Genomic DNA, 7,639 nt, shown 5'->3' on the forward strand with positions numbered 1-7,639 from the left:
CATGGGGCTGGATCCCACAACCCTGGGATCATGACCTGAGCTGAAATCAAGAGTTGGACGCTCAACCTACTGAGCCACCCAGGTATCCCAGTTTTGATAGATTTTTAAACAGGAATTATACCCAAGACACATATTATAGGTAATTTCACATAGTTTAGGTTTAAAAGGCAAGCTGGGAATCATAACATGTACAGAAAATAATACTAAATAATTACTGTTTGTAATTCATCTTATTATGCACAGTATCTTTTTGTTTATCGTAATTTGGTGTGAATTTCTAAATTGCCCTCCTATATTCTCGTCTTGTATATTAATTTTTCTCTTGATACAAGTTTCAATGTTTTTTAAGACATGTTTTAAGTTTATTTATTTATTTTGAGACAGAGATCGAGAGAGGTAGGGAGGGGCAGAAAGAGAGAGGGAGACAGAGAATCCCAAGCAGGCTCCATGCTGTCAGTGCTGAGACTGATGTGGGGCTCGAACTCATAAACCGTGAGACCATGACCTGAGCTGAAGTCAGACTGTTAACTGACCGAGCCACCCAGGTCCCCCACATGTTTCAACTTTTATCTAATCTTCCAGAAATAATGTTTGTACATGACATTAAAGATTTTCATCTCTGATGACTTCTGGTATCTAATTGAACCAGCCTTTGAGGTTGAGTAGGTTCTTTTATTTAAAAAAAATTTTTTTTTAACATTTATTTATTTTTGAGAGACAGAGAATGAGCAGGGGAGGAACAGAGAGAGAGGGACACACAGAATCCAAAGCAGGCTCCAGGCTGTGAGCTGTCAGCACAGAGCCCAATGCGGGGCTCGAACCCACAAACTGTGAGATCATGACCTGAGCCGAAGTCAGTTGCTTAACCAACTGAGCCACCCAGGTGCCCCTTGAGTAGATTCTTTTAATTCCATGGTTATGTTATGCAGCATTTTATAGTCATTAGGAATAAAAAATAAGTTGTTTCTCTGAAGTTGAGGTGTGGTCTTTTCTCAGAACACTTACTGTAGTCAAATGATTGATCTAATGTATTGAAATACTTGTTAAATCTTAATTTTCTTTGGGCCAACATATTTGACAAAGAGCATTTGTGAACACTTGGTCAATGAACACTTGACCTACTATGAACCAGCTATGGTACTGGGGGTTGGATACACACTGGTAACTAAACAGATATTGTGGCATGTGATAGAAGTTCGAAGAAAGAGAGTCCTATTGTTTTTATTGCCTTCTTGACTAACAGCTTAAGGGATAACTTGAAAAAAATTAGGGATAAATTTGGCTCAGGACCAAATTATACTTATTAAGCTGATTTTACATGTCTTTCCCAAAGAATTGAATTAGCTTATGAGAGATACATACACTAATGTTAATACACAGAGAGCTAGAATCAAGATCAAGAAGGAAGGTGGTAACATACTAGAGCCCTAAGTTTCACATGTTTGACACAATTGCCATTATGCAATTACTATGTTACTACTTTGACACAAGCTCTAGGGATGTGTTTGCTTGGGGAAAAAATTAACATTGAAAAGGCTCATTTATCTCATATAAAAAAAGCCTGAAATTGTGCAACCTGGGGCTAGCATAGTAACTCTCTATCGGTGACCCAGGTTCTTGGTCCTTCTGCTCTGCCATATTTAATTTTTATTTTAATGTTTATTTATTTTTGAGAGAGAGACACGGAGACAGAGTATGAGCAGGAGAGGGGCAGAGAGAGAGGGAGACACAGAATCCGAAGCAGGCTCCAGGCTCTGAGCTGTCAGCACAGAGCCCAACGCAGGGCTCAAACTCCTAAACCGTGAGATCATGACCTGAGCTGACCTGAGCTGAAGTCGGACGCTTAACCGACTGAGCCACCAGGCACCTGTCTGCTCTGCCATCTTTAGATGTACACCTTTGCTTTCTTATGCCTCATGAGCATATGTTCCCCAAATGGTTGCTGCACCTCAAGGCAGAAAGAAAGGAAAAGGGCAAAGGGGCAAGAGCTTTATCCTATCTTCATCTGGGCAATCGAGATAGACACCCAGGAAGGCCTGCACACACATTGGCCTTATTGAAGAGGAACCCTGGGCTTAGGGACCCCAAATCTTATGTAATAGGCAGTAGGCAGGCCTGCCCTTTGCTTTGGAGTGAAACATTATTTCTGTCTTCCAAGGTTCCAAGCAAGCCTTCCCTTTGCTCTGGAGAGATAGTATGTCTGTTTTCCAAGGTTGTATGCCTTTCCAACATGCTTGAGAAGATAGTCTGAAACAAAAGACACTCAGTGCCCCTGCTTGCAAGATACACAGTGAGAGACCATGGAGAATTGTCTCCCAACAATATCCTCCTTGAGAACTTCTGCCCGTCTATTACTGGCCACCTCTAATTGCAAGGGAGACTATGAAATTGAGAATTTGGGGTTGGGCACATTGCTTCTCTGAATAAAATTGGTGTTCTATGAGTAAGAAAAGGCAAGCAAGGGATGGAACTTCATAAGAGCAAGGCAAAAACTGTGCCCAGGTGTTTTGATCTGTGCGGCCAATCTCTTTTCCCCACTGCATAAATAGATCTTACGACACTGTATTTACTGAGCCTGCCAGAAATAATTTGTGCAACTGAGATATAAGAGAATTCCCAGTCAAGTACGATTTTACAAATCTCAATTAAGCTACTGGGAGTTTAGCGCCGAATTTTAATGTCACAATTGTTTAATATCTAAGTGTACAAGTCTGTAATTCTTAGAACTTTCCCCATTAAATAAATCTGTATTCGTTATTTTGACAGACCATTGGCAGGGGGTGAGAATAAAAGTGCTTTTAATTTAAGAGAACATTTATGCCATGAAATTTCCCCCAGTCTTGGGGTATCTATTGCTTAAAGAACACATTCTACTTTGTGAACAGATAGGTGTTTAGTAAGAGGTTTATAAATATACTTTTTCTGGTTTCATTTATTTTAAGAGGATTTTTTTTTTTTCACCTCATGACAGTCATTTGGGGCTGACAATGTTACCATGGTAACCATGCTCCAAAATGCTGGTTGCCAGTGAATATTGATCCTTAGCCCCTCAGCACCTTTCACTACAGTGCTCACTCCCTTATGTGAAGGAGGCTTTGCTCAGAGCACATTTAGGTCAAGGAGTCCACGCCCGGTGGTGGTTAGGTACTATCACCAAAATCGACTGGAACCAGTCTAAGGATTCCGATGAGAATCCAGGCCCAACCCACATCATCACGGCTTATATTTTCACAGCAACAGACAGAGGCAAAACTTCTTTGTTTTCTCTTCCAGCTGCGTTGTTACAGTTCCTTTTTTTCTTTCTTTTAATGTTTATTTTTGAGAGCGAGAAAGACGGGGCGTGAGTGGGGGAGGGGCAGAGAGAGAGGGAGACACAGAATCCGAAGCAGGCTCCAGACTCTGAGCTGTCAGCACAGAGCCCGACGCAGGGCTTGAACCCATGTACCATGAGATCACGACCTGAGCTGAAGTCCGACCCTTAACCTACTGAGCCACCCAGGTGCCCCATCAGCTGTGTTGTTACAGTTTCAAAGCTCAGTCAGTGCAACATACCAGGCATTGAGGGAAAATTTCAGATGTGAACGGACATGACTTTCCAAGAGGGAAAGAGGTTCCTCAACTACTTTTCAAAGCCCGTACTATATGATTTTGAAATAAAAATGTTTCTCTCCTGAAAGGGAGGGAGAGGTTTTAATCTGGGCAGGGCACTGGAGATTTAAAGATCGATCCAATTCAGAGTCCAGGGGTGTCCTGGAGGTGACAGTTCTCAGGGCGGTAGCAGGGCGGTTGCAGATGGAGTTTGCCCCTCTTCTCCATAAATAGGGAAGTGCCCCTCCCCTCAGCAAGGGTTTGTGCATGAGAAAGGGAGGCTTGTTGGAAAGGGCAGCTTTGCAACTGAATAATCTTTGCCAAGAACTAATGGGCTGTCTTCAACGTGCATGAAAATATGTTCAGCACGGTGACCAGAGAAGCCAAAATGAGGCCTCCACAGACCTAATTTGGCATCAGTTTATCTCCACGTGAGAAGATCTGGATGTGCTTATTTTACTCGCTGTTGTAACCAAGAAAAAAACAAACAGAAACCCTCCAAAGGTTCACTGAGACAGCAGTCAGTCATGAAAAAGGAATTTGAACCAAGATAACGTTAGTTACATTTTATCCACATGTTCCTGAAGCCTGAGCCCTAACAGTTGAACCAATGTGCTTTAGCCTTTCATCATACATTAAAACCTAGCCAAATCAGCATAGACTTTGTGTCATTCAAAGAATCTGCATACACAGACACCGCACAGACATCTTTGGACTACTGACAGAATTAAAGGGTTCCAGGACCAAGTGAGACATTTCACTTTCTTAACCATCCTTGTTCTGTGTTTGGAGAGGCCAAAGGGTGGAAGTGGAAATCCAGGGAGAAGATGTAATGGAAGAAATTGCTCACCTGTTTCATGAAGCAATAGCTAGCCTTAACGGAGCTCTGACTACGGGCCAGGAATTGCTCTTTGATAGGATTTCGTTGACTGCTCGTTAACAGTCCTATCAGGTAATGGTGATTATAATATCCATTTTACAGTTGTGGCAATTGAGGCACAGAGAAGTTAAGTGACTCTCCCAACATCACACAACTAGTACAGGACCTATACCTCTTGTGCAAGATTATAGACATCCTCCCCCCCTTTCCCCCCAGCTTCGTGGCTCAGGGTGACCTAAGCAAAATGCTACAGCAGGAAGGGGAGAGGAGATCAGGCTGTGGTATACTGGAGGGGAAAAGCAAAGGGAGGCACTTAAAGTCAAGGCAAGGACAATGTCTCCAAGGACAGTGCAATTTCTCATTAGTGAAGTATTGGTCAAGCTCCCCAGCCTCAGAGGCCCGTCCAGGGTTTCTTTGCTGCCAGGGTCACATTGCTCAACTGCCTGTAGGGGTGCTGCAGCCCTGGAAGGAAGCCCAGGCTGTAGGGCTGCCAGGACCCGGCTGGTCTTCTACTCAAAGACAGAGGAGAACGTCATTCCGGGGTAAATTCTCCTTCTAATGACCTTTCTGAGATAAACCTTGTCTGTTTCAGGGTCTGCTCTCCTTAGTGCATCTTCTCTGGCTCCAAAAAGACATGTCCTGGGGTGTCTGGATGGCTTAGATGTTGGAGCGTCTGACTTTGGCTCAGGTCATGATCTCGCAGTCGGTGAGTTCGAGCCCCGCATTGGGCTCTGTGCTGACAGCTCAGAGCCTGGAGCCTGCTGGGGATTCTGTGTCTCCCTCTCTCTCTGCCCCTCCCCCAGTCACGCCCTGTCTCTCTCTCTCTCTGTCTCAAAATTAAATAAACATGAAAAAAATGAAACAAACAAAACAAACAGACACATCCTCTGCTATCCAACCAGTTTCCCTGATGTGCTTGAGTACTGGTGACTATGCTCTTGGGGGGAGCGGTGGTGGTGGCGATCATTCCCACTAGGGTTTTTCTGCAGCGATCCTGTCCTACTGACGGCGGTGTGACGCCTAGGACTGATTGGCTTATCAGCAAAATTTACCTCTTTTTAACTTATGCTGCCTGTTTTCCCTGAAGAATAAAGCTCTGTCTAATCCAAATAATATGGAATATGGAATAATATGGAAATATTTGTAACTGTGATGTCTCTGGTTGGAAACTGAGAAGCAGAGAGGACGTATGCCAACACCTTCCTCTGGGATTTCTTTACCTGCCTTTCAGTATAGGAGCAGAGCCTCTTAGATGTCAGACCATTCACCATTCGTTATTGGTTGCCAAGATGATGAACACCTCGAGTCCTAAAACATGCATTGTTGCAATCATTTGGTTTAAAAATATATGGATAGTTTCAATAAAAGGAATGACTAGACCAATTAACAAACTTTCTGAATCCAAAGTCAAGCCTTCCTGGTTAAATCTATCATACAATAGACTTATAAGGTCTCTTAGGTTTACTTGTTTGTTTTTTCAACAAGAAGATTCCTTTATAATGGTGAATTTGATAACACACAATACTAGAGTAATGATGGCTTCAGTCACTGGTCCACAGGAGGCAGGAGGGAGCAGTGAGAAGAACCGACTTTCCAGGGCTCACATCACACCGACATCCACACCAGGAACGACTGCCATCGACTGCCATCGACTGCCAGGAACGACCTCCCTGAAGCTTCGCCCACCTACTGGTTCAGTCAAGAGCTATGTTGCTTTTAATTTGTCATTTTTTAAGTTTATTTATTTTGAAAGAGCGGAGAGAGGCAGAGAGATGGAGAGAGAGAGAGAGTCCCAAGCAGGCTCTGTACTGTCAGCGCAGAGCTGGATGCAGGCCTCGAACTCATGAACTGTGAGATCATGACCTGAGCCGAAATCGAAAGTCAGATGCTCAACTGGCTGAGCCACCCAGGTGCCTCTTAATTCATCATTTTTGCTCATTGAAGATAAAATCCACCATAGTGGCAAGATTTTAGCACAACACTCTTTCCAGTCATGATAGATAGGGACATCCCAGCTCTTGATGAGAAACAAAATTTCATTTGACTTCTCTTCAAAGGACTGGAGAGAGAATTTTTTTCTTAATGATCTGTTTCAATATTTGTGTGTACTTAAAAAAAAAAAAAAAGGCAACTAACAGTATATTTATTCTGTGCTCTGTCTCCCTGGAAGATTTCTCATGATCTGGGAGCCAATTAATACACTTCAAAATAAGCAATAAAAATTCTAGTGCAATTCTCAGAAGCAGATGGTGGGCTTGCTGGCGTCGGAAGGGAGAGAAGCAGGTGCCCCACTTGGGAGCAGGGTGCGGACTTTGGGAAAGCTGAGTGGACACACAGACAGAAGCATCGCCAAGCAAGAAACACAGCCAGGGAAGGCCTGCTTCCTTCTGTGCTCCCCCCAGGTATGGAGGCATCGCCTTTCCCGCAGCCTGACTTCTCAGGGACTGAGGACCCTATCCCTCACTCTCCACTCTCGTGACCTGTATGATAAATTGGGTGGTCTCTGACTGAATCAGGCTTAGGCCAAGAATTAGGATCTAACTCTGGAGGACCCAGGTAGATTTCCTTCGGGCTATTCCAAGCAGGGAAGTACCTGGGACACTCACTTCAAGTAGCTGTGAGGCATAAAGGGAAAAGGCAAGGAAAGGAGAAGCTGGGAAGACAAAAGTGATTAGTGGGGCTCCCAGGGGGCTCAGTCACTTGAGAGTCTGACGTCAGCTCGGGTCGTGATCTCACAGTTCATGAGTTCGAACCCCGTATTGGGCTCCCTGCTCTCAGTGCAGAACCCACTTTGGATCCCTCCCACCACCCCCGCTGGCTCACACGCTCTTTCAAAAATAAACATTAAAAAAAAAGTGAGTAGCAACACAGTGGCTCTTGACCCAGCTCTGTTTTGTGGGTAAGACCCGCTGCCATGGCCACGTTATCCTTGTGCTGGGGACAGACTATGATGAGTCTTCACAGACACTAGCAGCCTAAGGATATTCCATGCTGCTTTCGTATGTATGTATTATTACAAATAATAATTGGTATCATGTTTACCCAACGTAAATGCAACTGATTCGGTTCATTCCCTTTCGCTACAACTGTTCACTTCCCTGCCCTGAAGAGTTCATGCCTTCAGGCCTGCCATCAGGCTCACCCTGGCTTGCCATCTGCCCCGCTCCCACC

This window comes from Leopardus geoffroyi, chromosome B3 (assembly GCF_018350155.1).
Source record: "Leopardus geoffroyi isolate Oge1 chromosome B3, O.geoffroyi_Oge1_pat1.0, whole genome shotgun sequence".
NCBI lineage: Eukaryota > Metazoa > Chordata > Mammalia > Carnivora > Felidae > Leopardus > Leopardus geoffroyi.